General features: G+C 34.9%; 1 long non-coding RNA gene across 1 annotated transcript; it reads left to right on the forward strand.

The window, feature by feature from the left end:
- Nucleotides 1-21,424: 21,424 nt before the first annotated feature.
- LOC133030689 (uncharacterized) lies at nucleotides 21,425-23,337 on the forward strand. The gene is made up of 2 exons (XR_009684242.1): nucleotides 21,425-22,158; nucleotides 22,938-23,337. It is a non-coding gene; the product is annotated as an uncharacterized LOC133030689 (long non-coding RNA).
- The last annotated feature ends 2,096 nt before the right edge of the window (nucleotides 23,338-25,433 follow it).

The raw sequence follows: 25,433 nt of genomic DNA on the forward strand, positions 1-25,433 counted from the left end.
AAATAGACAAGACCTCTCCGGGCAACGGTTTTGATAGAATTGGAGGTTGCCCCAGATGCGTTTTTAACGCTTGAAAAGCCTGCTCGCATTTCTCATCCCATTGAAACCTCTTGTTACCCTTCAGGATCTGAAAAAACTCTTTACACTTGTCAGAGGATCTGGATATGAAGCGGTTTAAGGCCGCGACTTTGCCTGTGAGGCTCTGAACCTCCTTTGGCTTAGTCGGTGACGGCATTTCTACCAACGCTCTAATCTTCGCAGGATTGGCTTCTATTCCTCGCTGATTTACCATAAAACCGAGGAATTTTCCGGAACCCACCCCAAAGACGCATTTTAAGGGGTTTAGACGCATCTTATATCGTCGCAATATGTCGAACATGGCCTGCAAGTGCGTGATATGATCCTCCGCATGTTGCGACTTTACGAGCATATCGTCAACATATACCTCCATTGTATTTCCAATCAGATCTGCGAACATCATATTCACTAGCCTTTGGTAAGTCGCACCTGCGTTTATTAAACCAAAAGGCATGACCTTGTAACAGTATAATCCTCGATCAGTAATGAACGAGGTATGTTCTTGGTCTGGTTCGTACATCGGGATTTGATTGTATCCCGAGTATGCATCCATGAAGCTTAAAAGTGCGTGGCCTGCAGTGGCATCGACAAGCTGGTCGATGCTAGGAAGAGGAAAGCTGTCTTTGGGACAGGCTTTGTTCAAATCTGTAAAGTCAACGCATGTACGCCATGAGCCATTGGGCTTTGGCACGAGTACCGGATTGGCTAACCAGTCGGGGTAAAATGACTCCCGTATAAAGCCGCAGGCAAGGAGGCGGTCAACTTCTTCTTTCAGCGCTTGGTACCTCGCGGGGTCCATTTTGCGGCGCTTTTGTCGGACACCTCGCACTTCGGGGTCAATGTTCAAGCGATGACACATGACCTGTGGAGATATCCCGACCATATCTGAATGTTTCCAGGCAAAGATATCAAGATTTTGTTTCAGAAAAGTTGTTAATTGTTCTCGCAACTGTATGTTTAATCTAGAACCAATTTTTAAAACCTTGTTATTATCTACAGGATCTATAGGTACCTCGATTGTATCTTCCGCGGCTTGGGCTGCGGCGGTGTGATCAAGGATTCTCGGATCCAAGTCCGGTTTGTCTATGTGCGGTACCTCCTCGATCCTGAGGATCTCCTGGCGAGGTGGTGGTGCGTCCAAAAGGTGGATAACATTCACTGTCCTTTTTTCTGCGAGCTTGACAGCTGCATTGTAACATTCTCGAGAGTCAGATTGGACTCCCCTCACTGATCCTACTCCAGAGGGAGTAGGGAACTTCATTGTTAGATGATAGATCGAAGTTACGATCTTCATCTCCTTCAGAATTGGCCGTCCAATTACGGCGTTATATGCTGAGTATTGATCAATTACTGCGAAGTCGGCCATCGACTTGGCAGTTATTGGGGCAGTTCCCAAAGTGATTGGGAGTTTGATCATCCCTTTGATAGCTATGACATCTCCCGTGAAACCATAGATGCTCGATGTCATTGGCCGCAAATCTTTTTCTTGTAGCCCCATTTGCTTGAAGGCTTGGAAGTTCAGTAAATTCACCGAACTTCCATTGTCGACCAATATGCGATGGACGTTGTCTCCACCTATATTGGCGACTATCACAAGTGCGTCAGAATGCGGGTGGTGGACCCATCTCGCATCGCTCTCCATAAAGACAATGTCCTCGCATTCTCTCTTGAAGAGCTTCTCTGGCCGTTCACCAAGATTGTTCACATTGGTAAGTGGCTTCTCTGGCATATCGTTCTTGTGATTTGCGAGAGTCGCCTGCGATGTGTGGTCCTCCGATTATAGTCAGGATATTACGAGGTGTTCTGGAGCCACTCGCATTCTGGTTTTCTCCTTTGTCATCCGCTCGGGGGTGACTTTCCTCGCTCCTTTTATACTTGTCGAATTTTCCCCTTCTGATCAATTCTTCAATTTCGTCCTGCAAGACCCAACACTCAAGGGTAGTGTGGCCGATATCCTTGTGGTACTTACAGAACTTTTTGGGGTCTCTTCGGTCGCGATTTCCCCTGATGGGGGGCGGCTTCTTGAAGACGCCGTTCCTTTCCTCAACCGCATAGATGTGGTCTCGAGGTACGGCAAGTTCGGTATAATTGACGAAGCGAGGTCCTCCTTTTCTTTTGGGCGAGGACTCCTTCTTTGGAGGCGACTTAACCAACTTCGGGCTCCGCGGTTTGCGTGGACTGCGTCTTTTGGGGCTTCGGCCCCTGGAATTCTTTCCTCGCGGACTGCGGGACCGCGACCGCGGTATGGGTGATCGCCGCTTGTTCTTGCCCTTCTCCAATTCCGCCAAGGAGTTCTCGATTCTCTTATGAGGTTCGGCCATGGCGAAGAATTCTACCAAGGATTCTGGCCTTCGGGCCTGTAGCTCTTTCCAAAAGTCGGTTCTTGGCAAGACACCTGTTATTAACATGCAAACAAGCGAAGACTCGGGGGCCTTCTCAACTTTTGTTACTTCAGCGTTAAAACGCTTGAAATAATTCTGCAAAGACTCACCAGGTTCTTGCTTGATGTTCGCCAAAGTCGTATAGGGTGGCCTATACGTCATCGTGGCCTGGAAATGTGTGAGAAATAGATCGACGAAGTTCTCCCATGTCGATATCGATGCCTCTGGTAATTGGGTGAACCAATCATGGGCATTCTCCTCGAGTGTGGCCGCGAGAATGCGACACTTCGCGAGTTGCGGCACCTGGTCCACTTCCATTATGGTGTTAAACTTTTCTAGGTAGTCTAACGGGTTAGAAGTACCTTTATATTTGAGGGATTCGGATAAACGGAACCCCTTTGGAAGTTGGGCCTGCCGCACTTCTGCGGTAAAAGGCGAGGTGCCGTGCAGCTTGTATATGGGCTTACGCTGCTGCTCGAGCATCTTCAAAGCTTGCAGAAGCATACTCTGGTCGATTCCTCCTGTCGCAGGAGGTGGAGTTGCTACAACAGTGGGGCTCGCAGCCACTGCGGCAAGGTTCGAAGGGATATTAATCCCAGTGGTCGCGATCGGCGCGATGGGCGGGTTGTTAACTGTGTTGACACCCTGATCGCCCGTATGGGGATCATGGAGCGTCTCCGTGTTATGCGGGCCGCGAGAGCGCGCCCTAAAGACTGCATTGAGATGATCACGCAGATCACCTCGGTGTACACGGTAGCGTCCTCCTTGCTGTGTTTGCACAGAGCCAGACCTCGTATACCTGCTTGGAGTACGGTCATGCGAGGATGAAGAGGCTGACTCTGCGTCGTTATCTCGAGGGTGACGACTGCGAGGGTTGCGGCGCTCAGGATCCTCGTCGGTTTGTGCGCTCTGGTTAGGCAACCTTGCGTATTGGTCTCTTGACGTCGGGTGATTCAAGTCCAAGATTTCAGGATCAGTTCTTCGTTCCCTGCGTGCATGGTTAGTTTGACGTCGAGAAACCGTTACCTGAGGGTTTTCGTTACGAACGGCAGGGACCCGAGGAGGGCGTCGAGCTCGGCTCTGTCCATCCACCTCGGCTTGTAGTGCTCGCAGCTGATCCTGGATTGCGGCGTATTGATCAGTCGTGAGCTGGACCACTCCTTCGGACACGACCGCCGGGGTGACAGGGGGAAAGTGCATGGTTGCTGGTGGTGTGGACGTGCCTCCGACTTGAGGACCAGTTGTTTCTGGAAATAGGTTGAGTGGTCTGATGTTGCTCCTCCCTACCCCGCCGTTGATGACGTCTACAGGTGGCACTCCGGTTCCAGGCAATGGTACGCTCATCGTTCCAATGTTGATGGATTCATTGTTAGCTCCGTTAGCGTGATTTCCAGCCATGTTGAGTGATGTTCTTTGAAGTGAATAGAATCTTACAGTCGAGTTCCCACAGACGGCGCCAAATGTTGTCGAGCAAATTTCGCAACACCAAAAAGTATAATTTAACTGATAAAAAAGAGAATTATTTGAGAGGTGATAAGTGCGAGTATTCAACCTAGAATGGCGAGTACTCGAATGGGAATGCGAGAATAAACAACCAGGCTGGAAAAATAAACAAGACGGTGAATTATAGTGGTTCAGTCAGATTTTGTTCTGCTTAGTCCACTGTAGCAAAGGATTCGTAGGTGCATTTTCACGGTGGATCACCCCTTTATATACAAAGCAGGTGCCCAATCGGTTACATGAGGATCACATTTATTGTTAATCCATTATTTACACATTGAATTGCAATGACTAAACTCAAACAACGTTAACATTAATAAATGTATGACAGTTACTGAATTCATCAACGTATGCGTCTTTCGCATCTGCGAGTTGACCGTTCATGTTCCGTCTGTTGAGCTCGTAGGATCGCACATACGTTTGGAACGTCTGCATCCTTAAGTAATCGCCCGTTGTAGACGTCGCATGTTGAAGCTGGTAACATCTGGACATGCGAACTTATATTGGTCTGTTAGGGCTGTTGGGTCGCTGGGACCAAGACTGCCTCATAGGGCATCGGTCCTTATACTCGTCGCGGAGGTATAGAGGGAGACACTCGCACATGTTCTGACATATGCGAGCTGGGTCTACCCTACATGATGAGGATTATGGTTATGCGGTGTGAATTAGGTCGCACCCGCAATATCTCGCTGGTTTTATCCTGGGCGAGGTCTAAACTTCGAGAAGTCTCTCACGGACATTTCAGCTTTCATTGGGAATCTGAATATACGTGTCCTTTTAAAGAGGAGTCTGGTCTCGAGTTTCTAGGTGAGAGAAATCTCACTATAACACAATGGGTCCCCCTGGGTTTGCAATTCATAATCAGAGGAAAAGGATTAAGCATGAAGGCTCTAGCAAAGCTGCTCCTTCAAGTACAATTATCAGACATAATCTTCTATGTTCGAATCGTAATGAAAAGGGACATCAAGAAGAACGATGTCCCCGGCTTCTAAACAATTCAAACGAAGGTAATGCTTTTGTCTTTGAATCATGTGTTTTAGAGAACGACAAATCCGTTTGGATTGTTGATTCTAGGTCTACTAACCATGTATGTTCTTCACTGCAGCTGCTTGAAACTTGGGAAAATCTGCTTCCAGGAGAGTTAAAGCTTAAAGTTGGTAATGGCGAGTTAGTGTCGGTCAAAGCTAGAGGAAAAGCCCGCATCAAGTTTCATCAAAGATTTTTAATTTTAGAAAATATTTTATTTATTCCAAACTTTAGTAGAAACTTGATTAGTGTCTCATGTTTGCAAACACAGTCTTATATATTGAATTTTTTGAGTTCTAATTGTTCAATTTCTCGTAATGGATTTCAAATATGTGTTGCTACCATGGAACAAGGGCTTTATGTTTTAAGACCGAATACACAAATCTCACTAAACAGTGAACTTTTCAATGTAGCTAAACCTAGAAACCTCAAAAGAAAAGAGATTGATAATGATGATCAAACTTATCTATGGCATTTACGTTTAGGTCATATAGGCTTTGATAGACTCAATAGGCTAACCAAAGGCAGTCCATTGAAAAATGTCGTCTTAGGTGAATTGCTAGTATGCGAGTCCTGCCTGGAAGGAAAAATGACTAAGCGTTCTTTCTCTGCAAAGGGAGAGCGTGCCAAATACCCCCTAGGGTTAGTGCATTCTGATGTTTGCGGACCTCTGAATGTAAAAGCCCGAGGTAGTTATGAGTATTTTGTCACTTTCATTGACGATTACTCTAGATATAGTTTCTTTACCTAATGCAAAAGAAATCTGAATCGTTTGAAAAGTTTCAGGAGTTTCATGCTTTGGCTCAAAACCAATTAGGTAAATCATTAAAGATCTTGCGAACTGATAGGGGTGGAGAATATATGGATATGCAGTTCAAAGATCATTTAATTGAACTTGGAATTGAATCCCAATACACTGCCCCAGGCACTCCACAACAAAATGAAGTTGCAGAAAGAAGAAATCGCACTCTTTTGGAAATGGTTAGGTCTATGCTGAGTTATTCAACTCTGTCTACATCCTTCTAGGGATATGCTATACAGATGGCTAATGACATTTTAAATGTTGTTCCATCTAAAGCAGTCCCTAAGACACCTTTCGAACTTTGGAATGGTCGTACACCTAGTTTACGCCACTACAGAATTTGGGGGTGCCCTGCTCATGTCTTAAGAAAGAAAGAAGGCAAACTTGAATCACGTACCGAAGTATTCATGTTTGTCGGAAATTCTAAAGAGACTAGGGGTGGACTATTTTATAGTCACAAGGATAACAAAGTGTTTGTTTCTACAAATGCTACTTTTCTTGAAGAGAACTATATTAAAGACAACAAACCGAAAAGTAAAGTTGTTCTAGAGGAAATGCTTTCAGATATAACTCCTTCCAATGTTCCGTCCTCTTCCACTCAAGAAGAGGACAATCCCACTCCCTCAGTCGAACCAACTGAGAAATCTACTACTAAAGTTTCTGTTCAGAAGATCACCACTCATCGTCGTAGTGAGAGGGTTTCAACAAAACCAGCTCGCTATGGCTTGGATGGTGAAACCAATATGGTCGTTGGTGACGGTATTGAAGACGATCCATTAACCTATAAACAGGCAATGGCTAGTCCGCAACGGAAACGATGGTCAGCCGGCATGGATTCAGAAATGGATTCCATGAAAAAGAACAAAGTCTGGGAATATGTAGACGCACCTGACGACTATCATCCGATAGGATGCAAGTGGGTTTACAAGAAGAAAAGAGGAGCTGGTGGCAAAGTCGAAACTTTTAAAGCTAGACTTGTAGCCAAGGGTTATACCCAAAGAGAAGGCGTGGACTATGAGGAAACTTTTAGTCCTGTTGCCATGCTCAAATCCATCCGAACTCTTCTCTCCATAGCTGCTGCTTTCGATTATGAAATCTGGAAAATGGATGTCAAGACTGCCTTCCTTAATGGGGTACTTGAAGAACCATCTATATGGAGCAACCAGATGGCTATGTTCTTCCAGGGCAGGAAAAGAAAGTTTGCAAATTAAATAGGTCTATCTATGGACTTAAGCAAGCTTCTCGCTTATGGAACAAAAGGTTTGATGAAATCATCAAGACCTACGGCTTTCTTCAGAATGAAGATGAACCTTGTGTTTACCAACTCAAGGAAGACCAAGTAGTAGTATTCCTAGTCCTTTATGTTGATGACATTTTGATTATTGGAAAAAATATCAAGAAAATGACTCACATCAAGGAATGGCTCAACACTCAATTCGATATGAAAGATTTGGGTGAAGCAGCCTATGTTCTTGGTATTCAGATTATCAGAAACCGGAAGAACAGATCTCTTGCTCTCTCTCAAACAACCTACATTGACAAAGTTTTAGAGAGATTCTCCATGAACAACACCAATGGGGCAAACATGCCTTCTAGATATGGTATTCGTCTATCTAAGGAACAGTCTCCTACTGATCCTCAAGAGATAGAGGACATGGCAAAAATTCCCTATGCTTCTGCAGTTGGAAGTCTAATGTATGCAATGTTATGCACTAGACCTGACATTTTCTATGCAGTGGGAATCGTGAGCATGTATCAATCTAATCCAGGACAGGAACATTGGAATGCAGTTAAGTATATTCTAAAATACTTAAAGAGTTCAAGGAATCTTGTGTTAGTCTACAAGGGTGGTGCTTTAAATCCCATAGGCTATACTGATATAGATTTCCAGGCAAGTCCTGAAGACAGGAAATCTACATCTGGGATGGTGTTTACTCTTGGGGGTGGAGCAGTGGTTTGGAGAAGTGCAAAACAAACTGCGATATCGGACTCGACTATGGAAGCTGAATACATAGCTGCAGCCGAAGCTGCTAAAGAGCTTGTTTGGCTAAGAAAGTTCTTGACCAGTATCGGTATCGTGCCTGAAATGGAAAAGCCTCTGGTCCTACTTTGTGATCATAATGGAGCAATAGCCAATAGTAAGGAACCTCGAAGCCACAAGAGAAGCAAACACATTGAAAGGAAGTATCACATCATCAGAGAATATGTGGCAAGAGGGGATGTACTAGTTGAGAAAGTGGACACAGAAGATAACTTAGCTGATCCATTCACAAAAGTCTTGGCCGTGACTGCATTTGAAAAGCACCGTCAGAATTTAGGATTAATTGATATGTACTGATTAGTTTTATATTAGTGCAAGTGGGAGTTTGTTGGGTTTATGCTCTAAATAAAACTCCATTTCAATGTAATCTATTTTATTCAACATCAATAAAGAAACAGAAGTATTTTTCATTCATTTGTGTATGTTTTGGTTCACCTTATCAATTGCTTGTCTATTTGATTTATAAATTCATCTGAAACCCTTTTCACATACTTGATCTTGTTTATTGTGTTGTCAACACTTTGGAAAGTAAACATGACTATGTGAATAAAGTTTCCTAGATTTATCAGACACAGGGTTTTACTGATATGATAATCTACAACAAGAGTTTACTTGCATTTGGAGAAATGCTATGTTCTTTTCAGAACATTGGTTAAAGTAAAGCTCAGGTTGGATGCATGGAGTATGCATCGGAAGGGACCGATATTGAACTTTGACTTAGATTTATTAAACTTACCGTAAAATCTATTCAAGTCAATATCGCCTAGTTGATCCTAGATCAAATGATCTTAATCCTGTTATGATTAGGCTCAATCTCAAGAGGCTCTTCGTGTTCTTTGATTTGTTAGTTAAGCCTACTTTTAGGTCAGGGTGATACGTACATTTTGGGAACACGGTAGTGCAATTGAGTGGGAGCGCTAACATAAACATGGAATCTATAGCTTCTATCTGGCGAATAGTAAGTAAAGGATGATCTCCTTCGAGCTTGACCAAACGAAAATAAATGGTGGAGTACTCATTTCACATAAGCTGAAATATCATTTATACGGGGTCAAGTGTTTTAAGGATAAAATACATAGTAGGGTGTAACGGTAATCTAATCCCTTTACAGTGTAGATCATTCATATAGAGGATCATTGATCAAATTAGGATTTTAACAATGGATAACTAATGATGTGTCTATATGGTCGAACATATAGAGCATTCTATATACTGAGAGTGCAATTCTAAGTTCTATGCGTGGATTCAACGAAGAATTAATAAGTCAGTGAATTTAGGTTATAAATTCTTGATCTGCTTATTGGAAGCTCGGTTATATAGACCCATGGTCCCCCCACTAGTTGAGATATTATTGCTTGTAAGACTCATATAATTGGTTTTGATTAATCAATTATAATTCTCAAATTAGACTATGTCTATTTGTGAATTTTTCACTAAGTAAGGGCGAAATTGTAAAGAAAGAGTTTTAGGGGCATATTTGTTAATTATGATACTTTGTATGGTTCAATTAATAAATATGATAAATGACAATATTATTTAATAATTATTTATAGTTATTAAATAGTTAGAATTGGCATTTAAATGGTTGAATTAGAAAATTAGTGTTTTTGAGAAAATCAGATGCAAAAATGATAAAACTGCAAAATTGCAAAAAGTGAGGCCCAAATCTATACTGCCATGGCCGGCCACTTTTATATTTATCTTCTGATATTTTCATTATTTTAATGCCAAATAATTCAAACCTAACCCTAGTGGAATGCTATAAATAGATAGTGAAGGCTTCAGGAAAATTACACTTTTCATTCAGAAAAATCTGAGCCTTCTCTCTCTATATCTAGCCGCCCACTCTCTCTCTCTCTTCTTCCTTGAGATTTCGAAATACTTAGTGATTAGAGTAGTGCCCACACGCAAGTAATACCTCAATCATAGTGAGGAAGATCGTGAAGAAAGAGTTTCAGCAAGAAGGAGTTTCAACACTAAAGAAGGAGAGAAAGAGATCCAGGTTCAGATCTTGATAATACTCTGCGACAGAAAGGATACAAGGGTTAGAGATCTGAAAGGAAGGAGTCATATTATGCCTCTGCACCCAATGTAAGGTTTCTAATACTTTATATGTGTTTATTTCATAATCGTTTTAGAAGTTCATATTTAGGGTGTTAATCAACATACTTGTGAGTAGATCTAAGATCCTGGTAAAATAATTTCCAACAAATACAAGGAGTTAGGGTAATAGGGTCGAGACCTGAGGTGGTCAGGGAAATATAATTCCCAAGAATCCCCATGTACGCGGCAGAGGTCGTGGAAGATTTCAGGGTGGTAGGCATGAAAACCCACCTCAAGTTCCTCCGGACTAGGAGTAAAGATTTGTGGAAATGTAAGATCGTATTCGTCAGCAAGACGAAGAAATTTTGAGGTTGAGACAGCAGGGTCCTCCTGTAGTGCCTCCACCACAAGTTCAACCTGCTTTAGTTCATACGGTGCTAGTAGAATAACCTGTTGCTGACAACCGTATGGAGCCACTATACGAGAGATTTCGCCTGCAGGCACCTCCAGTTTTTCCGGGAGGTCTGGATGTTATGAAGGCGAAGCAGTGGCTCACTGTGATAGAAAGTGTTATTGGAGGAATTTAGACAACACCAAATAAAATAATATATTTAGAAATATAAATAGGATTATGCGAGTACTCAACCTAGAATGGCGAGTATTCAAATTATGGATACACAGACGTACTGGAAATATAAATGACACAAAGAGAGTATAGTGGTTCAGTCAGATGACGATCTGCTTAGTCCATTCTTGCAAGGGTTTTATAGTCCTGTCCATTTCATGTTGGATCACTCATTTATATACAAAACAAGTGTCCTTTGATTACACAGAGATTGATTTTATTATCAATCCGTTTGTACATTGAATATTACATTTAAATCAATAAAAATGTAAATACAATAAATGAAGATTAGTTTCGGCCCAATTCACTAAATACAGCAACGCATGCGACTTTCATAGTACGAGTTGTCTGTTCATATTCTCGCATAAGCTTGTAGGCTCAAGATGCGTACAAGACTAATCGAGTCTAAGATGTATGCATCCTATTAGAGTCGCATATACGGACATCCTGTAACAAGTCGATAACTTAAGACATGCAAGTCTTTATCGAGTTATCGAGGACGTTGGGTCATCCATACCAGCTCGCTGAGCAGAGAATCGATATCTCTTACTTCGCAGGAAGACCTTTATAGTTCTTGCATATATCTCGGTATATACGAGTCTTAAACCCGATCTTCGGTCTTGCTTCGTGCGAACTATAAGAATGTGACTAGACTCTGTCAAGGTCACATTATCCCGCTGAGTCTAGTTCATGCAAGGTTTACACTCAGGAGGTCTCCTACTAACATCTCAGCGCTCCTTGAGGAGAGTGAGTCCACGTGTCATTTTTATTGAAGCCTGGTCTCGAGTTTCTAGGTGAAAAATTCTTACTATAAAACATGCCCCTAATTTCGCGATTGACATCTATGTCATGTGGGAAACTATAAGCGAGAGGTAAGCGAAAAATTGTCACGAGATGGTGACTTTTAGTTGTCTAATCGAGGGTTTCAAAAAGATGGTTGTAATCATTATATTTAACCCACTTGTGGTGCCACGTCATCAAAACTCTTCTATGTTTGTGCAAGCGTGGTTATGGATAATTGTTGGATTGTGAGACCTTAGGCATTCCCTTGCCACGTGTCTCCATCCCAATTAATGAGGGCTAATGGTATTTAAACTCCCGGACATGAAATGATCCTTCATCTCTTTTCCCTCTCATTTTAATTTTTCCCCTCCTTCTTCTCTGATTTTTGAACCCTTAAAAACTTCCTTTGCATTCTTCCTCAGTTTTCTTTTTTCAGAAAGGAAGTCAGAAGTGTTTGATACCTACAGAATTTAAAGACGATCTGCATTTTCAAGGTTAGTGAATTTTATTTTGCAACTGCTTCCTTTTATTTGTATTATGTGTTTTGAGAGGTGGAAAATGCATGAGACGATAGGATATATGTGTGGAATTTTATTTGCTTTTGACAAAATAAACATTTCTTTGGGAAATATATACCTGAAACTTGAATAATCACAATTTTTAGGAAGAACACCTCGAGTGTTCGCATATTTCTCATTGAATATTTCGAATACTCCCGAGTTTTGTGATGAATATCTTGCATGCATACACTTCTGAATATCAAAATTGACTTAGTAAATCTGCACCTTAGCTTTCTTAACCCCTGTTAGAACTTAAGGTTTACTTTTTAGCCTTTAGGTTATATGTACTTTTGTTATGAAAAATGTTTGGGTCTTTTAAATGGTGAGCGTGTCGTAGTAACTTAATGCTCATGCAAAGCTTCGCATGAACCTTGGGTCACTACGATACACCCATCCATTTGAGACATACGGCCAGCTTTCACTTTTCTTGCTTTATAGTCGCATGTTGGGACTAACTAAGTTTCTCGAAATGGTGGTGGTGTCCCATTAACTCAATGGTCCTGCAAGGAATGCATGCCCCTTCGGATACTGGGAAACCCCCAGCCATTTCTTGAGGTACACGACTAGTGGTACATGTGCGACTTATACTTTGCGAGGATTGGCTCAGTTCTCGAAATGGTGGGTGTGTTGCATTACCTTAATTCTCATGTAACGACATGATTATTATGCTACTGACATACACCCAGCCATTTCTTGAGATGTATAGTTAATCCTTTATATTTTCGGAGTTTCTTTCATGCGGGTGAGGGCACTTTGTCATTCTCGCACTTTCACCACACTGAAAAGATCTTCTATCTTTCAGATGAGAAACTTGTCAGATAGCTAAATGCTCGACTCTGGAGATGGGGCTTTCGCTGATGAGCTGAAGAAGAGTGATAGCTTCATACCCACCTCAATTTCTGAGGAGGAGGCCCCTGCTGCCAAAGCTCGCCAGGGCTCGCTATCTAATGACGAGATATATAGAATGGTTCAGGAACTCGCTGAACCAGTGACGGTTGAAATTCGCTCACTATCTACTAACAAGCCCAATAATTTTTAGAGTATATTTTATTTTATTTTAATAATCATTTTTCCATATAAATTTCGAGATACATTTTATTTTAAATGTATATATTTCTAACTTTTGAAAATTAGATCAAAGTTGAAAATGAATTTGATAATTAATTTTAGATCAAATTAAATCAAGTAATTTACATTAATGATTTAATTAAATAAATAGACTAAAGTATATTATATTTTAATTAGAAAATAAGTAATTAGTTTGCGAAATATCTAGATGGTTATTTCTTAAGTAGACTCTTTCGTATTTTTTTAGATATATTTAATTAAATAGAAAATTAATATTTAATTTGATTTTATTCAAGACACTTAAATATCTGATATTTTTCTTATGAAATTTAATTAAATAGGAAAATTATATTTATGTTAAAAATTAATTAATTTATTGATTTTAGATCAACATAAATTAGATTAATTTTTCTAGATTTATTTTATTTTATTTTAATGTGAAATTTCTAAAAATGTATTACTTTAAATACGTTGAATTTCGAATTCAGATATACATATTTATAGAAATTAAATCTGAGTTGAAAATTAATTATTTAATTAATTTTAGACCAACTCAAATTAAGTATTTTTCATAATATTTATTAGAAAATTAATACTAAGGATGGAAAATGAATTTTAATTTTTCAAATCTTCCTAGGGTATAATTGTACAAATATTAAATTAAAATTTATATTTTGAGTTATCTAAATTAGTAATTTTAATTAAATAAATATATATTTTAAAATAAATAGATTAAAATATATGTCAAATGAGAATACAACCCTTAAAATAATGAGCTTTAGTTATTAGGATATTCAGCCTCCATTGTTGGTTCTATATAGTTCTTGTTTTAGTGAGATTCAACCCTAATAGATATTCGTTCATTAGCAATTTAACGTCATAAAATCTCGAAAGATAAGTATTATTGTAAGTCTTTTATTCTTATTAACGACCACCCCAATAGTGACTGCTAAGAGTAGGGCTTACAAAGTATGATACAATGGTGGAAGCTCATAAGATAGAATGGCCTTGACTCTCGCCTAAACAGGACAACGCTGGATTCTTATCTTGGTCGAGTAAAAGGTTGCTAGAATGGTATCCATTTTAGATGAGTTGACTACTCTATTCAATGAATGATATCTTTGACTCTTACCTAGACATTGTATCAGTTTGTTGGAAACCTTGAAAATTATTTAAGATGTGTTTATTTTGTATAATAACATGTCTTTATTACGTGCTAAATGTATAATAATTTCTCGATGTGTATGAATTTATATTGAATCATGTTGTTTTATGTTATTAATTGTTGTAAATTTAATTTTGAATCTTCATTGTTGGTCTAACTTAGTTTGTTATTTTTAATGGGACAAATCCTAAAGGATTTTCATACATTAGACAAACATAGTAGTGTTAAATCTCAACAGATAAGAATAATGTTGACTCTTGCCTAAACGGGTGATCGTTGGATTCTTATTTTAATTGAAATTATCCTTTATTTTTTATCTTAGTTTTTTCATTACGAAATTGCTTAAAAAATAAATCATTTGATAGATGGTTCATAAGTCATTTGCTTATGATGTCATTCTATTTTCTTCTATGAAATTTAATGGCGCATATGACTATATTCTAGATATTCTATCCCGAAATAATATAAATCCTCGATCTTAGAAATCTCCTACTTGTATATGCTTACTTAAGGCACCTAAACTTAGAGTTAGATTATAGTGGTAGTCCAAGAAAGAATAATTACTTAAGAAATATTTTGTATAAATTTAAGTCTTTGACTTTAAATTTTAGACTCCAAATAGAAATTTAAAAATTTTAACTTCCAAGATACATTGAACAATACAATATAACTTTCACAAGTTGTTAATATCTATTTTCTATCAACGGATCAAACTGCATGTTTATGTATGGAATATGAGTTTCGTATTCTGTAACTAGCATCCACTTGGACTATCCTAAGAACTCTTTGTTGTAACTAGACCTAAGTCATCATAAGACTACAATCACATAATATAATATCAATGGCATTTGCATCTTGTTGATAGTATTTTTTTTTACAAGATCAATCTCTCTACAAAGAGAAAATATGCCTATATCCACTTGAAAGTAGGATATTTGTCTTTGAACATATGGATGTACATTCAGGGGTGGATATGAGTTATCGTTAAATTCTTAAGACGATCACTCTAGATTTTATCTTATGCAAAGAAATTTGAAATGTTTGAAAAAATTCATGAATTTCTAACAATGTTGACAAACATTAAGGTAAGTGGTTAAAGATCTTGCGAACTGATAGGGGTGGAGAAATATTTGGTTCTGCAGTTCAAAGATCATTAAGTTGAACTTCAAATTAAACTTACCTCCCAAAAATTTGGTTTTCATACTGATGATAGTATAAGGTCTATGATTAGTTACTAACAGCTACCTAAGTCCTTCTAGGGAAATACCCTAGTAATAGAAAAATTTCATAATGATAGAATGATTATGTACTTAGTGTATACCATTACTAGATTCATGGATGTTCAGATCATGAACTTAAGAAAAGCTAGAACTATTAACTTAAGTTTGCATGTTTGATAGCTATACTAAAGTGATTATGGGAGGACCATCATATGGTCATTAAGATAAGAAAGTGTTTGTTTCAACAAATACTACTTCTCTAAGAATATGACTAAATCTAAAAATAAAGTAACAAAGTAGAGGAGATAATCTTGATTCTAAAAGTGTTCTATCATCTTATTCTATATAAGATGGTACCACTGCTTCTGCTATCTTGACACAACCGATGAGGTCAATACCACATAGGTTCTTAGACAGAACATCATGGTACCTTATTGTAGTGGGAGAGTTTCAAGAAACTCACCCCGTTATGACTTGGAAGACATTGGTGATAAAATCTATTGTTATTTTAAACAAGTAATGGATTGTCAAAATAAGGAACTAAGAAGCAAAGCCAAGAGAACTATGGTTAAAACCATTCATATGGAGTAACCAAAAGTTTTCTATTACACGGACAATAAGGAAATTTTAATAATAAGTATATTCAATGGGCTTAACAAAACTTCCAGATCCTAGTATCATAGGTTTGAGTTTATCTAAACCTCTGGCTTGTGGTATGACTTGTAATTTACTTATTCTAGTGCAAGCAACTTACTTTAGTAAGATGCTAAGCATTTTTTCTAATGGCTAACTCTATAGGAAGTCTTTTGACTCCTAGACATAGATTTTATTTATCTAAGGAACAGTTTTAACTATTCCAGAAAAGATAAAGTCATGAAAATAATTTCTTAAGGAACAATAGTGAGAGGTCTCATGAATGTTTTGCTATGCATTAGACCAGACACTTGATGTTGAGTGGGAGTAATGAGTAGGTATCAGATTAATCCAGGAAAGGAACATTGAAAGATAATCAAATGAATCTTAAGATCAAAAGAGGAACTATATGTTAGTTGATAAGCGTGGTATTTTAATACTCTTAGACTACACCAAATCAAGTTTCTAGACTTATGCCAATGTTAGAAAGTCTACAGATGAAAGGGTGATTAATCTGGGGGTGGAGTAATGATTTTGAAGAAGTATAAAAATCTATCTGAAGTCTCTAACTCTACCAGTGAGACTGAATGTTATAGTTCCAGGAAGGACACTTATTCAGCCTATGAAAAGTTCTGTAAGGTTTTTGGCATTGTACTAATAATAAATTAACTACTAGTGTTACTTCCTAACTAACACAGAAGTAGTTGCTAAAAAATAAAGAATCTAGTATCCCAAGAGGAGTAGAATATAGAGAGGAATTTCACAATTTTAAGGATTTTGTGATTAAGGATATGTAATTATGGAGAAAGTTTGTATTAAATACCACCTGTTAGATCTTATTACAAAAGAATATTACGTACTACACTTGATCTGGATATCAATGTGTTGAGATTAATTGAAATGCACTTTTAGTTTTATATCAGTGCAAGTGGAAGTTTGTTGGGTTTTGTGCCCTAAATAAAATCCATTTCAAATAATTAGATTTACTAATTAATAAAAGATCAGAAATTATTTTATGTTTGCATGGTGCACATGATTTATTTCATGATTATATGTTTAATGTATAAATTACACTAAGTCCAAAACATATATTTATTCATGATTATAATGTTGTCAACACAGTGGAATATAATCATGATTATATGTTCAAAAGTTTAAGTCCTATGATTTATCAATACACTGGATTTTGACTGACATGATAATCGACGATAAAATATACTTACACATTGGATAAGAGTTATACTCTTTCCAAGACATAGGCAAAGTATACCAGTGTTAGATGTATGAAGTATACATTGGATGTGACTGATATTGAACTTGAAAAAGATATCATAAACTTACCATTTCTAAGTCAATATCACTAGTAGATATTAGGTCTATAGATCTTAATCCTGATATGGTTAGGTTCAATCTTTATTGCATTATTTATGTTCTTCAATTTGTTCATTAAAGTCTACCAATTGGTTCAGGTCACACATACAGATATAGGACATAGTAGTTCAATTGAGTGGGAGCGCTAATCATTGATATAGAATCTTTAGCTTCTATAAGTATTTAGAAGTGAAACGATAATTTCCTTTGAGCTTGGCTTGATAGAGATAAATGATTGAGGCCTTATTTTTCGTAATTATATTAGTTTACTGAAATATCATTTATAGGTAGCTAAGTGTTTTAAGGATAAAATACATTGAAAGATAGAACGGTAAATTTACCATATTCGATGTAGATAATCTATAGAGGATCTTTGACTATTTAGATTGTAACAATGGATAGTTCATAATGTACATCTTGGTACATGTAGAGCATTCTATATAATTAAAAGTGCAATTCCGAATATATAGTGGCGCAAGGAGAAATTAATAAGCTAGAGAATTTACTAAGTAAATTCTAAATCTACTTATTTGAAGCTTGATTATATAGGCCCATGATCCCGACACTAGTTGAGATAATACTGCTTGCAGATTCAGATTATTAGTTTTTAATTAATCAATTCTCATTCTACAATTAGAATATGTCTTATTTATGAATTTTCCTTAAGCAATGGCTTAATTGTGAAGAAAATAAATTTTTAGGTTTATTTGTTAATTAAGAGACTTTGCATGTTCTAATCAATAAATAAAATAAATAACAATTTGATTTGATAATTAATTATAATTATTAAATAAATAGTGTTGACATTTATAGGATTGAAATTAGAAAATATGGTATTATTAAAAGAAGAATAAGTGGTTGAAATAAAGTGGTAAAATTGTAACCAGTGAAGCCCATTAGTGTGGCCGGCCACTAGAGTGTAATTTTTGCCTATTATTTTACTTTTTTTAATCCATATCATTAACTCCTAAACCCTAGTTGAAATACTATAAAAGGAAAATGATGTTCTCATTCTCATCCAACACTTTTCAACCTATACCAAACATAGTTTTCATTTTTTAACAACTAGTGGATGAGAGACTCTTTCTATAGTAATTTCGCACCTTATTCATTGTTCTTCACCAATTCGAGCCATAGTGATGGAGTACCATGCCTACACATAGCAAGTTAAGTATCCAATCAGAGTGCAGACGGTGGTAACCAACCTGAAGGAGAGAAAGAGATCCAGGCTCAGATCTTGATATTACTCTGCGACAAAAAGGAACAAGGATTAGAGATCTGAGCGGAATGAGTCATTATTATTCTGCTACATCAATGTAAGGTTTTCTAAACTCTTATGTATTCTGCTGCACCCTAGAATTCATATTTAAGGTGTTAACGAAACATACATGTTAGTAATTTAGATCCGCACCATAGAATTCATATTTAGTGTGTTAATGAAACATACATGTTAATAATTCTAAATTCTGGTAAAATAAATCTCAACAATACATGCTAAATATATTCTAGCAGTTTTGCATAAATATTTTTTTTTTTTTTGGCATGATATATAAATCAATATATTAATATTATACAATATAATATGATATAATAAGATGTAATAAACAAACTCTACATTTCTCTCTAACATTGCCTATTCTTTTGTACCGAGAAAAACGAATGTATTTGTTCATGAATTAGCAAGAAAGGCTTTAGGTTAGGTAGAGAATTGGCTTGGAACCTTTGGCAAAGTTCTGTAACATTGCTCATCTTTGTACTATCAAAAAAAATTAAATAAATATTAGTGACTAGAAGTTGAGTTTAGTAGTTGCGACAAATAATTTTTACATTTCAAATTATCGCATGGTTAAAAAAAACTATATTTCTTGCCGTTTACAAAATGTAGAATACACAAAAATTATCTCAGAAATCATTCGTGATGTGATGTGGTGCATATATTTACAAATAAATTAGGGTGCTTTTTTTAAGCTCATCATGATATTAGTTGGGGCCTACGTGTTCGTTCACACAAAGTAAATAAATAGACCTATTTTGAATTTTTCAACCAAGCCACCAAACACATCAATATCCAGCATTGTGGTCACTGATGTATAAGTTGTTCTTTTTTAACCAATACTTTCTATTAAAAAAAACCCTATTAGGTAAGGCTAAAAATTTACGACGGTTTAGCAGCGTGAGGATTATTTTGTCTGCTCGATTTTACAAAATTATGAGTATATATAGTACTTATGGAAATTTCAGCAAAAATAATCATATGATCCCATTACTTTATTCATATAGCTCCTTAAATAAATAAACAAAGAGTCTAATAGTACATTCATTTTCGACTACTTCTCCAAATTCCTGATTGGAAAGGAAATAGCCCACACAGTGGCTAAATTGAAAAATACAGTAATCTACAGTTATTGCTTAAAACTATATATATTTATATATATATATATATATACATATAAATAGTTTCAAGGGTTTCGAGCGAAGGTAATAAGTAATTCATTTGAGGTTTGACTGGATTTCTATATCTTATATATATTGATGTGAACGTACCAATACAAAATTTATAATTAATATATAATAAGAATATATGTTTTGTTTGTATATAAATATATATTTATATCGAGTTGATCAGTAGGCGTGGCCATGATATATATCCTTGTCGATTAGATAATACCTTGTTTGGTGGTGTCTTTGCATGTGCACCATTTATAGCCTCTTAATGCTGCAATTCTAAATGGTCCTCACTTATGCATTGAGGCTGTGAGATTGAAAGATAACCACCCAGCCCAAAGAAACAAAAGAAACACATATCACTCCTTTATATATACCTATTTTCATTTTACAAATGCTCAAATTAATTACTAAGTAAACAAACTTCTATTTTTTATTTTTATTTGAAAAGTGGTAAAAATTTGTTAGGAATGAAAAGTATGGATCAGAGATGGAAAGAAGATCTCATTCATCATCCATATATTCTAACTAGTTTACTGTCTCAGTTAAAACCATTGAGATAATTCTTGCGTAGGTATTATTGTGAGTTAATAGTGTTTCTCATTCTTTAGCTAAAGTAGCTAGTTTTGGTGTAAGACAATCAATGTATTGTATTTGAACATTTTCATATATGGTACTTTTTTCCTTCTTGAGGATTTAGTAAAGCCAAATTTTCTAGAAAGAAATAAAATAGCCAACTATATCTAATTTTATTAAAATTGTCACAACATATAAAAGAGCTCCAAAAAAATAAATAAATAAAGCAATAATATCATTGAAAAAAATTTACTCCTAATTCATAAATTATTTTGTACTATACATTGTTTAATGAGTGATGCCAGAAACACACAAATTCAGGTGATCATCATCTCTATATATCTTTTAAGTTTATTAATAATTTAATTTATTAAAAACAAAAAAGTTTTTTCCAGGGCTGATCTATATTTTATATATATTCATCTAACAATTTTTTTCAAAGTGAACCAATTAGGTTTTTTTGTTTTTTTTAATTTTAATTCTTTTTCAGTAAGTTATGAAAGTTGAACCTATAAATTGAATTCAATATTTTTCTCCCCTCAAATAAAAAAATTGATTTGGAATGTAGTGTCATTGTTTGTTTATTCATGAGTATGAAACTTGTTAACGAACTTTTACATGTCGATGTTTTGGCTCAATCACCTGCTTGTTGATGCAGTAAGGAAATGATTTGCTAATTTAACTTATGCATATGAATGAATACTTATATAATGCATTTGGTCTTTATTTTCTTTTTGAATGATTCTGTTATCTTATTACATGAGAAAAATACAAGAAAAAAAATGATACAAAAATGTGTCAAACTTATATATAATATAAGTTGGTGAGACAACGCTTAATAATTTTCTAAATTTTCAAATAACATAATAAGTCAGTTTGATAGATTTGGATATGTTTCGTTTTTTTTCCCTTCCCCACTAGTGTCTCCATTTCCTTGTTTCAAACTTTGGATCATGTATCGTTGACCAACTAATACATTGACGCTATAAAATAATAATATAATAAAAGAAAAAAAAAAAACGAGCAATTTTTTTTTTTAATTTTTCTTTTATATATATATATATATCATTATATTATAATATAATAATAATACTGTTTAGAAAAGAGAGAATAGTGCGCAAGAGCAACATGGGTTGGGCCACAAAACCAGAAATAATAATAACAATAAAACAGAGTTGCGAAAAAGAAAAGAAAACTAAAAACTAATATATATATATACCGCTATACCAAGTTGTTGGGGATTTCTAATAAGGGATAGCTGACACACCACTGGTAGAGACCTTTTCCATGTGTCTGGTATGTTAGGGAATGGGGTCTACTAATAAAATAAATATCAATACATTTTATTTTCTTAATGTGATTTTTGGTAAATCTATTAATATAAAAATATAAAATACATATATATATTTTTAGATTATTGTTTATAGGCACACTCAAAGTGTTTTATATTTGAAGGATCCCTCATACCTCTTTCACTACACACAGGAGAAATAAGAGAGAGAGAAAGAAAGAGAGAAAGAAAGGCATATGTAGATGGAGAAAGAAAATAAGAAGAAGAATTTGAACAAGGGGAAAGAAAAGTAGTGCAACTAGAGAAAGCATCCAAAGGGATCGCATTGATCCATCCTCATATCTATGTTTATATATATATATTATTCATCTTCTAATTATTATTCCGTCCCATTGTTTTGGATCGATCATGCTATCCCTTTGGATTCCTCCTTTGGTCACTTATCACTCCATTTTTTAACATTAATTTCTGGAGAAGACTGGTCGAACTACCAGCAAAAAAAACGGTGGTAATAAATTATGGGAAAAAATTCTTATAATCTTTTTTCCAAGTAAGTTGTTCTCTTTTTCTTTTTTAATTTTTTTTATGTATATATATAATTTTTTTGCAGCTTATATACTAACAAGCTAGGTTATACATTATTTTGATGAATTAACTTGAATGAATTAATAAATTAATTTATATTTAAAACTTGAAAACTAACAAGGCATAACGTGTCATCATATCTTTGGAAACCACAGTTTTCTTGTTAAGTTATGACCACTATTTCTGCATCTGGAATGTTGGAGATCGATCTTTTATTTTTGTTTTTAATTATTATTTGTGGTAACAAAACTCAAAATAATTAATTATTTTTTTTCTGTTATATATATGTTAATAAATAAAACAATCAAGATATGGGATCTGGTCTGAAGATCGAGGATTTGGCTCGGTCTCTTAAACCGGAGATCGACCCTTGAAAACGTTCTAGTAGTGCTATAGATTATTGATCACCTCACCCACTATAGTTGTTTACAGTTGTCATGATATCAAAATTTAATTATTTCCTTATATATACATATATATACTTCTAAAATATTTTATAACTATAGTTGTATACATATATGGACACACATATAATAACAGTAGAATGTAAAGGGTCAATGGAATCAAACCCAAAGAAAACAGTGACATATATATTTACTGAAGATATTATCTGGTCCTCTTCAATATAGAAATATGCAATTTTTATTTCAATATAAATTCATTGACAAAATACTTTCAGTCCTTTTCAACGAATTAAGAGACAATATACTTTCATTGACTTAGTGCGATAAAATATTTAAACAGAATCAATTAAGGTGATATCCTTTGATGAGATGAGTCCTCATGATTATGCAGAGTTGAATCTAACTAAGTGGAAGGTAGTTTTTATTAGTGATTCTAATAACATTAATGGGAATAAAACAGTGGGAGCTCCCACTGTAGAAAGTAGTCGTGGGACTATTGCAAAGGCCATAGTTGCTGGTATAGCAAAAGATGTATAAATAATATTTATATAATAATTATTTCAAAGATGCCAGCATATAGTTGACAATATTTCTGGCCCATTATTATCGGAAGCTTTTCATCATTACAACCTTCCAACAATTTGATTTCACCTTTTGTCAAAAAGTAACTTTATGTAGATCAGAAGTTACCTATTATATATGAGTAACTCTCTCCTCTCTACACATGATGAGAACTACCATTCTACCAAGTTCTGGTGTGACTAGACACCCCAATTTTTAATTTGTGCTCAAATAAATTTGCTTGTCACATGATAATTTATGTGTATATGTATTGTGTTCTACTTTTGCTGTTAGAATATGCAATGTTTTGGGCAGTATAATTAATCTAATGATAAATAACAAGTGATTAGTATAATTAATCTTTGGTGCCCTTGACCAAAAAAAGAAAAAAAACTGTAAATCACATGCTTTGTAGGACTTTAATTAGAATCGAAGGCAGGCACTCCCAATGAGTAAAGATGATGATCATATGTAAATATATATATGTATATTTGTGAGTGCATGTGTTATCGGTCCTCATATATATATGTATTGAGTGTCCCCAAGGCAAAGGAATCATACACGTGATGAGACCTTAAAAAAGAAGTCTAAACCACTGCTCTAAATTTGAAATAAAGGCTCTTTTTTGCTAACCTCATATGGCCACATGACCCCAACATTAATATAAATTTATAACAACTCATATATGGAATGCCCTTTTGTCACATGGCTCCAATACAACTTCTTTATATTTAATTGTAATATATATGTATAGATAGATAGATAGAGAAGTGCTATACCTCGCTTTTTTTTAATAAGAAAAAAAAACACGAAAAAAAAAGTACTGCCTTGAATTACTAAACTATGTATGCATTGCACTATTAAGCCATTCCCACTTGCTTTCTGTCATCTTTTAATGGTTGTAGGCCTCAATCTGACTGACATATCGCTTTGGCTGAGCGAAAACACTCACTGCCGGACCACTTGCTAGTATTAATGAAGTAAACTAAGATTTATTGGTAGACTTATTTGTATATATATGTCCTTAATAAAGATAAAAATACCCTTTAATTTTTCTTTTGATATATATAGGATATATAGGTTTGGGATGTAGTTACTTCTTTTTATTGGTCCCCAAACAGTTCATAATATTGTTGAAGTAGTTTAGAAATGAGGTTTCTACACCTGAAATTTTCAATTTTTTCATTTTTACTATGGGGTGGAAGTTTTTTTAAAAATATTGTGTTTTTTTTTAAAAAAAAAAATATTGTGTACATTTCAGTGTTGTTCCACGGTTATTTTTTGATTGTTCCATTGTTGTTTTAGTTGTTTTGTTTTATTGTTTTACGGTTGTTTTATAAAAAGACAGTGTTTTTGTAAAAAAATTCTGTGTCATAGTAGTAAAATTATAAATTTTTGTCCAAAATTCAGTATTTTTATGAAAACTCCTTTCAAAATAGGCTATTTAGGATTTGTTGCTCAAATTATAATTAATATATATAGGAATAATTACATAAGCCACCATTTTTTGTAAAATATTTACATTTTTACGTTCAAAGAATATTTTTTTACATTTTTACGGTTTTCCAAAAAATAACACGAAAACAATATAAAATCAACAAGAAAACAACATAAAAGTAACATGAAAATAACATCAAAATAACATACATATAACAAAAAATTAACAACAAATGAACAAAATTTCAACATAAAAAGACCGTATTTTATGTAAATAAAATCAAAAAAATCGTAAAAATGTTTAAAATTCCGTGAAACCGTATTTTTGTTGTTTTTTTGTTGTTTTTGTGCATTTGTGAAATTAACCCTAATATATAATTAAAAAAAATGCCCAAATATAATAAATTAGCAAATAAAAATATTTACTATACATATTATTTGTTTGTAAAAAATATATATAATAATTAAATTAGGCTATATAAGTTTTTTTCACTATTATATATTATTATATTGTAACAAAACAAATAAAAATATATTAGATCATTATATATATACAACAGTATTTGATATATCGTATTACTGAAAATTAATATACTACCAAAAAAAATTATAAAAATACTAAATTAATACTCAAAAAATATAGAGATAATTACATAAAGTACTATTTTTTGTAAAAAAAAAATACAGATTTAAGTTTAAAGAACTTTTTTTACATGTTCACGGTTTTCTATAAAAACAACATGAAAATAGCAAGAAAATTACATAAAAGTAACAAAAAATAGCATTCAAACAACATCAAAATAACATACAAATAACAAAAATTAACAAGAGTACAACA

Source organism: Cannabis sativa, chromosome 1, assembly GCF_029168945.1.
Source record: "Cannabis sativa cultivar Pink pepper isolate KNU-18-1 chromosome 1, ASM2916894v1, whole genome shotgun sequence".
Lineage (NCBI taxonomy): Eukaryota > Viridiplantae > Streptophyta > Magnoliopsida > Rosales > Cannabaceae > Cannabis > Cannabis sativa.